Source organism: Temnothorax nylanderi, unplaced genomic scaffold (assembly GCF_030848795.1).
Source record: "Temnothorax nylanderi isolate EJ_2023f unplaced genomic scaffold, tnyl_v1.0 TNYL_tig0099_pilon, whole genome shotgun sequence".
NCBI classification, from domain to species: Eukaryota; Metazoa; Arthropoda; class Insecta; order Hymenoptera; family Formicidae; genus Temnothorax; species Temnothorax nylanderi.
The window spans coordinates 482,556-493,509 of NW_027249161.1; positions in this window are offsets into that span (position 1 = coordinate 482,556).

Sequence of the window (10,954 nt, forward strand, 5' to 3'; positions counted from 1 at the left end):
ATTGCGAAGGAGAGAAGAGAGAGAGAGAGAGAGAGAGAGAGAGAGAGATCTCTGAGATCTCGAGGCTCGCGTATGCGTGTGTTTATTCCTTCGAAGCCACCTACGCGAGCGAGAATCTCAATTTGGTCATCCCGTGTTCTGCTCCAGTACCGTTAATCGTGCATACGCTATCGAGCGCGCTAGCGCGGCCGCGAGGGTCGTGTACGCTCGCTAAAGAGTTAATTGGCACATCGATTCACGACGGTAATGACGGCGCTGTAAGGGTAATCGTTAAAAAGAGAACTGACTCGCGGGTACTTCGGCTGTATTTTAGTCTACCCTGATAAGTCGACACGCAACGTCGATCTACCTACTTAAATTTTTCGGGTCATCGGGAACAGTGTACTTTAGCGTCTTTTGTTTTTGTTGCACATTGGGTACGTTAAGATCATTTTTATTTCGAGAAAATTATATAGTATATATATTTAAATTTTACAGTATCTTTTCGAAATTTTATAACTCGGAAATGTGTAACTTATAAGAAACTCCTGACGTGTTCTCTCTTTAATTTGGAGGGACATTCAGATATATTTCTTAAGATAACATAAATTGAAGATGCATAAGGATTCGCATTCGAGGATCCATTGTTTCGTAAAATTTCTCATTTCTTATTTTCTTCGTACAGTTTTGCGGTTTCCTATATAAAAGTTAAAAACATACACGCAGTAAGAGAAAATGGCCATCGCACGGCATAACTTCAATTTATATGAATGTCATAACTCATTTCTGCAATTTTACTGTACCGAGTCTTTTTCTTTACGAAATCTTTCATAGAGCAGTAATGCTATAAAGAAGATAAATTGCAAGTCTTTTTCAATTTAACGTTGGGATTTTGCAGCGTTCTACGCGCAATATCTTCTACTTTAAGATTAAACGAAGAGGGATTGTTCTTATAACATAGAAGCACACTTAACGTAGGTGCTCTAAAATCGAGAACCTGAGTCTCTTCTTTATTTGTATCTCTCAATGTTTATCTCCTGGAAAATCAAAGACACGGTCGTAGGTATCTTCCGTCATATATTTCGCGCAGCTAGCAAGCAATAAGGCGGATTACACGTAATATCTATACGAGATCTTAAAGTATCTCTCTATAAAACGCCTAGATCGATTAAGTTTTTAATAAGCTCGATCGATCCTGTTATACAACGAAAGTGCCTTTATTTTTGCTAATATGTTATATATTACAAACAGGGTATTTACTATCTAAAAAAATCTTTAGCAGAAAATTTTTAGCAGAACTTTTTTCTGCTTAGAAAAATTAGAGAATGCTAATCTTTTTACCAAAATTTTATTTTAGAATTTAAATTTATTCAATACTATCTTATTCAAATTTTTATCAGAGTTTTATCAAAATGTTTGTTACAATTATTTTCTTGTTATTTCTTTAAGCCGCAAAATCATAAACAGACACAAAAGCGAAGAATTTGTTAAATTTGCAATATATTTACATTATTCCATGTTCAATATTTCAGACATAAATTGCTTATTTATTATTCTCAAAGACCTGCAATATTAGAAGCAAGATATTTTTATCAGTATTGCATGTAAATAAGTAAATTTGCGATTAATTCAAGCGAACAAAGAGGCAAATAAATCCAAGTTAGAAGCGTCTTGGAAGAGAAATTCCTCTTTGAAAAACTAATTTCGAAACTTGTTGACATTCATTACTGACTTTTCAGAACACCTTGTATAACTCGTAATACCACGTGCTCGTAATACGCTCGATGCGCGCTCGTACCAAGGGCGATGATAATCGCATGCTAAGCGGATACCGCTTGCCAACGAATTTATCGTCGGGCGTGCTAAAGGAAATCACCGAAGGCGCCGCGCCGCGCCGCTGAGCGCGTATATCTCGATGCAAAAATACAGAAGATCTATTTCTTACGCGCGCATTTCGTGCCCCGGATTCGTATTTCGTGCGAGAACCGGTTTTGCCCCCGCTGAATTGGCGGCGGCTGATAAATCGGCGAGCTCGATTTCGCCCGCGGTCCTCGTCGCCCCCGCGGCGGGACCTACTTAAGGATACCTCTGTCGCGCCGACGTTTCAATTTGTAATCGGAAATATCTTGCGATCGCGCGTGTGCATTATGCAATTTCGGAACGCCGTGCATCGCGCTCCCGTGGCTGCTCAGCCACGGGAGCCGACATTAATCATCCCCTGATCTCATTCAGGGGCACCCCCTCTCCAAAGCCGGCCGGCTACTCCGCGGAAGCTTCACGACCCCCTTCCCCCTTTTTCCCCCCTTCTTCCCCCCTTTTTCCCCTCTTACCTCCGGCGAAATTATATCGTTCCCTTCGTGTACATTAATTTCGCGGCGCCGAACGACGCCTCTCCTCGACCGCTGCAGGGTATCCTGGAAAAGACTTTGAAAACGCGTTCTCGTTGAACGCGGTCGCTGTTTTCTCTCATCGCGCCACCCCAAGATAACGTTTGATATATTGGGTATTTCGAGAACGTGCAGAGAAATTAATTTCTGTATTCGTGTTGCACACTGTGTAATCTTTTTTCTCATTATCTTTCTCCTAAGTACTTGCGTGTTCTTGACCGTACTATATTCTTGTTACCTTATTCTCGTAAAAATGGACGAACACAGAAATATTAATTTTTGTAGTTTCCCTAAAATATTGTTATAAAGTATTTGTGTAACATGCGAATAAGTGATGTTGCACATGCTTATACATTTCTTGCGAGATATTTTATATCTAAAATAATACATTTTGCATTAGCAATATAAATTTGATAATTAACCAGTGTTTACAATTTTGACTAAAAGGAATATTTTTAACAAATTCTAATTAATTCAATCAACTAACGTTTGTAAAGAAAAGAAAAGGATTTCGATATTAAACTAAAAAATATCGATACTTTAGTAAAATATTTTTGAAACTCTATCTCTCTTTTAGTTTGTAAAATATTTGCTTCTCTTATCATAATTTGTAAAAGGAATTGCGTGTTGGTCACCAAGGCTATATATTCAAAGGTTGATACACACTTTCGCATATTTTATTACGATGAATAAAAAAAATGATACAAACGAAATACAGTGAGACGATCGTAACTTCTCGAGGGAATACGCAGATCTCCGTTAACGACTTTATCGCGAACTGCCTTCTGCAAAATAATATATACGTTTTAAAAGATTGTAGCACTGCATTTAATACTGCATTTATAGTGGTATTAGCTTGCGATTAGTTGAATGCGTGCTTTTACATTGTCCGAGATACAGCGAAAAAAAGATCAGACGTAGCCGACATAGTAATGCGACGAATCGCGCTGGCGAAGAAACGCCGTGTAATGTTAACGAACGCGATTGTAAGCACAGAAACGATCGTCGACAGCTTTGTTTTGTGTTGATATCGGTAAGAGTATACATTACGAGAGCTCGCGGGCGGCTACGTATTGCGCGGAGTCATTTCTAAGCGATTCTCTGCACACCACGGGAGTCCCGACAGTGTATTATCAGTGTAAATTCCCCCCTCGCATTCTTTTCCGTGAGTTTTCTTGCGAGTTTACGAACCCACGATTCTGTCAGGGTTTGTAATAATTATTGCGTATTCGAAATAATTGATAGTTATCCAAATGATGTGAGAGCACTCCCTCATGCACACCGTTCCGAGCCAGTTCGAGTCGCGATTAGGAACGGAAAAAATGTATTATAGGTAAGGGAGGAGCGGCTGTTGAAAAGTTGCGATGGAGGACGATGCATCCTGCAAGCCGGCGGCGGCAGCGGCAGCGGCAGCGGCGACGGCGACGGCGACGGCGGCGGTACCACTCCGGTCCGGGGGATCGAAGGTTAACTCGCCTAACGTCGGAGCATAGGCGGAATATAGATGCACGGTACCGTTCGCCGCTTCATTTCCTTGAGTTATGGTCAATTACGGATGCCTTATCTCGTCGGCGTAGGTCCGCGACTACCATCCGCGGGAGGGAGGACGGGAGGAAAGTGAGCGCGAGCGCGCCAGCTTCATTCTCTCACACAGCCGCGCCACGACAGGGAATAATCTAGCGGCGAGTATCTAGCCAGGAAAACATCCCACTCTACGCCGGGCTCTCCGCTAAATCGCGTCTCCTATTCCAGGTTCTCACGGAGACGGAGTGTAATCGGCGAACGGGCGCGTCCAAGTATCCGAGTTTAACTGAAGATCGATCGATCGGTAACTCACTCCGCGAAAATAACATGTCACAAGCGTTTTACGCGCTTGACGTTTATCTTGAATTAAATATCTCGTAATGCTGACGTATTTACTCTCTAAATCTGAATCAGTGAATAGTCACTGATATCGGTGTAAAGTATATATGTCACTGATTCGAATCAGTGCACTGATATCAGTGACTATTCACTGATTCAGATTTAGAGAGATAGTTACTTATTGACAAGAGCAACATGAAACCTGATTATTGCATTGATTTGCAAAATATTTAATAAATGTAAATATTCCATATTGATGCGATGAATTTTATTGCATTTTTAAATAACATTTTTCAAAAGTTCTTCTGTCGCTCTTATTCTATTTCTACTACGGCAGATTAACTTTAATCTTGGTTTAACCTACTTTTTATCTTTTTCTAATTCTTAGAACTTAGGAAAAGATGAAAGGTAAGTTGAACAGAGATTAAAGTTAATCTGCATTGATAGAAACGGACATTAGACATTAGCGTAAGAAAGTCTCTTCAATATTATATATTTTTGACGCAGATTTATTTAATATCTCTATAACTCTGGTTATAGAGATATTAAACAATTTTTCCTTAAAGAAAGCAAGCCTCACAAAATAGGAATTTTTTTCTGAAAATGTTAAAATTTTCTTATATTCCTATAATACATGCAAAGTTATTGCGGTCTATAAAGGACTATGATTTGCTTCCACAAAGGACTTTTATGCGGCTGCAAAATAACTTGCATTTTTGTATGTAATATAAGATTTTCGTAAAATGTAAGCATGAAAACTAGAAGGTAACAAGAAAAATACAGTATTTTTGAAAGAAGAAAATGGAATATATGTCTCGACGATTATTTAATTCAAAAATTCTGCCTACATTCATGTGTTATAAATTTATGCATCGCAATCTTGTGTTTATGAGAAGTTAATGAAAAGTTGCGCACATGTTTACGTATAAATATAGATTTTAAGATTTTAAGAATAGGGAATACGACGATTATTGAAACACCCTGTATGTAAGATCTTTGCACACCGTTTCCTCCCCCGAGTCCCGCATGTCCGATATACTCGCCTGCGCCGCGTAATTAAATTTTACTTCTTGCCGCGCCTGCATCTCTCAGAAACGAGCTCTTGAAATTAATCTCGCTCGTATAAATTGGCCGATGCGCCGTGCGGATGGCCGAGTAGCCGTGTTTATGCCCGGTTACAGCTCTGAGCGGCGTGCGCGTTTTAAGGACGAGCCAACGATAGTGAAAGTCCGTGCAGAAAAGAACGTTTAACAGCGAAAGTTAGTCCCGTTCGACCAATTAAGGCGCGGCTTATATCCCAGAATTAAAGAGAAGGAAATATTTTTACCTCGTAACAATTCGAGATAAGCACGTTAGTCCTCACGCTCCGTAAATAAGCGGTATTCTTAGATTTTATTGGCTACTAGACATAGGATTATACGGATTTTATCGTTTTAGTTGGACGAGGGAATTAAGATTAAAAGTAAATTTATTAAGGTCTGAGTTTCAGATTTATTTCGCTCTGATTTTAATCCGAGCTAATAGTAATCGTAATAGTTTGAGATAGATATGCCGTTTCTGTTATTTTATAAATAAATAAAGAGGATTCATTATAGATAATCCATTGCAAGAAAATTAATTGATGGAGATAAATAACTATCACGAAGAATTATCTCGGCTAAATTTAAAGTTTCAATTTTTGTAAATTTACCAACATATTTTATCATTGTCGATCAACAGAAGAATTTACTTAACTCTTTTTCAGATATATAGATAATAAATTTTGCGAGTAAAAATAAACCCACTAAAATTGAAACGTCTTTCTTCTTTCTTCTAAAATCTGACAGTTCTCCGTTCCCAATAATCCGAGATTGGCGCATCACACCCATTCCATTAGTTCCGCTATCAAATTGACGAGGGTAAGAAATCTACGAAGTAGATTTTACGTCCGGACACCTCGGGGCGATTTAATATCGTTATTAATTTTACTACCGAACTTTTCTGTCGGTTTATAGATTTCCGCTCGGGTATTAAAGGACCCCGGGGCTCTTTAGTCTGCCGGCGGCGACGCGGGACGTGATAATTTTGCAGAATGTCGGGCGTAAAAACGCGACGCGCGGAGCGGAGCGCGCGGTCGACGGACTGTGCATCGGAGTGCTTCGAGTTTTCGCAACTCGTTTACCGCGCGCGCGTCCCATCGACTCGCCTCGATCCCCCCCCCCCCCCCCCGACAGGCAGAGAATTTGCATTTCGCGTTCCGCGCGTGGGTAATAACGCTGAACGCGCTCCGCGCACGCTGACTCGCGCGATCCGTCATCCGTCCTGAAACATGGGGGATGCCCGTTGAATGCCTCGGTCAGAGTTCTCGTATTAAATTACCCGTATTAATCGAACGTGGGAGAAGTACCGTTAGCCGACGCCGAGTCGACGCTGCCGACTGTGCTCCGAGTGCATCGCGACAAATGCTCGTCTCCGCTGAATCTCATGCGGCGCGATATCGCGCGCGCGCGCGCGAGCTTAAGTCGGAAATCAAATGCGCTTCCTCGGCATTCTCTCAACCAAGTATCACGATATAATGACGTATATTTGTAACTCGCAGTATGCAGAAGACCGTCATTCATCAAAGCTCGGATCGCATTCGCGAGGTGTAATTTCTAACGTGGCCGAGCGCTTATAAATACATTTTCGCGCACGATCGGATATACTCTTGATTTGATACGCGATTAGGTGTTTCTCATTTAATTTATATATAGCAATTTTTATATTTATTTTATTATGTAGCAATTATAGCAGTAGATTATAGCAATATTATGTTCATTGAATGCGCATCAAAAAATAATAACGACAAAAATAACAATTTAATATAATCGACTAAGGTAAAGCATTGTGCTCTTTTCATATCTCATAAAGACCTACTTTGCATAGCTCGAGTGTTTGAGAGCTGCAATGGCTTTGCACAAACAGATATTTCCATAGCGTTACCGAAGGAGACCATCTCCAACGATGTCTCGCTCACGATCGATTTATTCAGCCGCAAACAGAGACGCATTGGTGACAACGGGGCGGGACAGAGTCGCGGCTCTGCGACGCGCGCGTCACATTGTTCGTCCTACGTAGCACTTAATCTTCCTTCACCCTTTCAAATACTTCGCGCTGTCCCTTCGAGACACGGCACGTCTCGTCGGCTGACGTTTCAAATTTACATCTCGGTTGACCGATTACCGGCGCGTTTGCATTATACTGTTTATACGTAATATTCACGCGAATGTTATGATTTCCCCCGTGCATTTTCGCGACAAAAAAAAAGCTTCAATTTCTAGTAATAATATTACGATAAACCGAGATATATTTAAGTGTTCGGTGGTTCGCGCTCTGTCGCAGTAAGAAGGAAGAATATAAAAATTCCCTCGGAATTTATTTATTTTGAGATAGTATCAAACGCGCGCGTGTAACCTCCGTGATGCAGTGTAAATTTATCGCCGAAGAAATAAGGGATAGCCGCATCCATTGTTGGTGACAATGAAATAAATGACGATTCCTGGGGATGCAAACGCGGAGGAGGGGGGGGGGAAGAGGGGGAGAGGGGGAGAAGGAGGAGACTATAAATACCGGCCGACGGCATTCACGATGTTGCAATCCGCCCGGGGTGGGTTCCTCCGCCGCTTTTGAATCTAAATTGCGTGTGCAGATAGGGCCGGGCGGGCGCTTCGTAGGGAACGTGAAGCGCATAAAGATACGCGTTTGCTACTTATTAAGCGATGTCTCTTTGCGCATATTGAGCTTATCGTTCGCACCAGGCAACGCATCGCATCGCGATGTTACGTAAACCGTGTCGCGGTCTACGAGAACACGCCCCGTACGCCATACGAGAATTGCGACCCTGAAGCGATAATAGTTATTAGCGTCATATTTATCAACTCGAGCGGAGTCGCGCTTCTCTCTCCCATTCGCGGTTCGCGCCGCGCGCGAGAGAGAGAGTATGAAAGTTAATTCCTTCAAGCTCGCGAGGGTTCATCTCTAAACGAATGGGCGACCTCGACTTCTCGAAGCCGAAGAGCTCTCTCGCGGCTCACACGTAGAAGTTGGACTCTCTTCTCTACCCGGGGTCTTCTCTTCACCCCGCGTGGCTCTTTTTCTGCCTCCGACTTGTTAGAATGCGAAATGTGTTGCCCGCGGTCAGGGCTCGCAGTGACTTCTTAATCGGATATACGAACAAAACGTACGCATCAGCGTCAGATCGCTTGCAAGAGTAATTACGTTATCCATCGTTCGCGATCGCATGCGATATTATTGCCGCGAGCGATTCGACGCCACCGGGTAGGAACGTGCGAAATTGTCTTCCGCGTGATGGAATATATGTCGAAATTTTTTGTGTCAAACATTACGTCTGAAAAGTGAAAAATGCGGAAATGCTGAGGGCAGAGTGTTACATTTTTAGATATGTATCCCTAACTTTTAAAAGTTTTAGATTAGAGTTGTAACTTTCTATACGCAGATTAAATTGTCATTTATTGCTGGCAGTATTGAAAATTTCTTTAACTTATTTTTGTAAGTTATTTTCATACTAATACTCGGTCATTTAATACTTTGTTATAATAGAGAGTTAATAATTATAGAATTAAGTTGCTATTAATTTTATATAATTATAAATAATAGAAGAAGCTTAGTAGAATTCACAGAAAGAGACTATTCATAATTTCTTTATTATCTATCTAACATATGTGTTAAATTTTATAATCGGTAAACCAAGTGTATATTGGAATGATTTATAACTAGCTATAGATTACATTGATATTATTTTTTACAAATTACATCGTATATTTCATAAGAACGAACATTTTGCATAAATTAAACGTAGATATGCTGCCGAGGAAATTGCGCCGAAAAACATTTTTCGGGTGAAATGGGTTGGATGACGTCAGGCAAGTGAGATTTCACAAAGATGCCGGCTACATTATACGCCGGCAGCGTACCTTAGTGCCTCATGGCTGGATGAAAAAGTGAGTGATGTAAAATAAGTGCGCGATAAAGAACCGGATAATCTGGATGCATCTGCGGTTTCATCGGTGCAAACAAGACTGTCGGTGCAAACAAGACTGGGCAAGGCGGCGCATCGAAAGCGGATTCGCGGACATTATAAGATTTTACAGACGCGCGCGCGCGCGCGCGCAAAGTGGATATTTGCACCTCGTATCACACATTCTGCCGCGGCGGTACGCGCGGCGCGGGTAATGGAAAACGCACGTTAATCTTCCCTAATTTTCCTCGGCCGTGCTAGGCGCGCCCACTAATTTCGCTTTGTCGTCGCGCGATAACGACGATTAACGACCAGACGGACAGGCGGGTTTCGTTGGGCATTTCGGTGTTAACTCCTTAACATGTTGAGAGGCTGTACAGCCGTCTGATAACGTCCCGTGACGAATCAGAACTGAAAGAGCAAGTGAATCATTCGAAGTCGTTGTGTGATATTGTACGAAGAGTATCCTATCTTCTAAGAGTTGTCTGTCGGGCATGGATTCCTTGAATTCTTCATATTTTTTAACTTTTCATACATATCTTTTAATTATCCTTATCAATCAAAATTCATATTTTTTATAATTTTATATATTAAAAACAATTTTTAAATATAAATCGATATTAGCTCATCTTATTAATAAGATTTTTTCAAAATCGGTGTTTGGGATATAAAAAGTAATATATATTTGTATAGCTCGCCAAATAAAATTATACAAACTCTTGCTTAGTCAAAGCAATATTCGAAATGGCAACTGATGCTGAATCTGAAATACATAGCTATCTACTTGCTTACTCACGTTTTGTATTAAGTTATAATCAGAGATAACTGTGCTCGTTCAAGCTTGAAATGCATCAATACCTTGACGGCCGAGTATGTTTTATGTATGTATGTTTTATGTGGTTCTCGACTCTGCCATTTCACGATGAGATAAATATAAGTTTGATCCTGCAATAAATATTTTTTATTATAATGCAAAATAAGAGATTTCATTGCAATTTTATATTGCATCTGTTTCGAATGGATTTTTTTTTAAGACAGAAAGAAAAAATCTGGCTAAATATCGTAACTTTTTACTATTTTTCTAATTATCCTTACTCTCTTTTTCATTTACCAATTTTTTGATATCATCTATAATTGAATGTTTTCTGGAGGGCCCTCTTACATTTTTACTTTCTCGTCACGTTTGCGCGTCTAATCCGAATTTTATCCGAGTTATCTAAAACGCAGCGCGCAGATTTCAAAAGTTGTATTCGGGCGTGTACGTTCCAATCTACGTTGCCGAGAATTTCGCGCAACATGCACGCGCCGATCGTAAATTTCGTGGCACCGGTTTCCCCTAATCAGTGGAGTCTCATTCACACAGCGGAATGGACCACGATGGAGAGAAGAGGCTAACGCGGACTAAGCGGCAGTCGGATCCTCGCACATGGCGCTCGTAAATTTCGCGCCTCCGGTTTCCCTAATCAGAGAGGGATGCGGGATAGGAACGGGCGACAGATAGCGTAGGAGAAGAACGTACGAATCTAGTCCACTCGATGCTTTCTTATTGGTGCAGGGCGAGGCGAGCGCGAGTGGCAGGCAGGCTGGCAGGCAGGTAGGCAGGCAGGTAAGCAGGCAGGCAGGCAGGCAGGCAAAGCAGGCAGACAAGTAGGTAGGAGAACTTTCGTTCGAACCAGCGATTCTTCTCGGCGTTATGCACGCGCGCACAAAGTCGTACGTCATGTCGAGC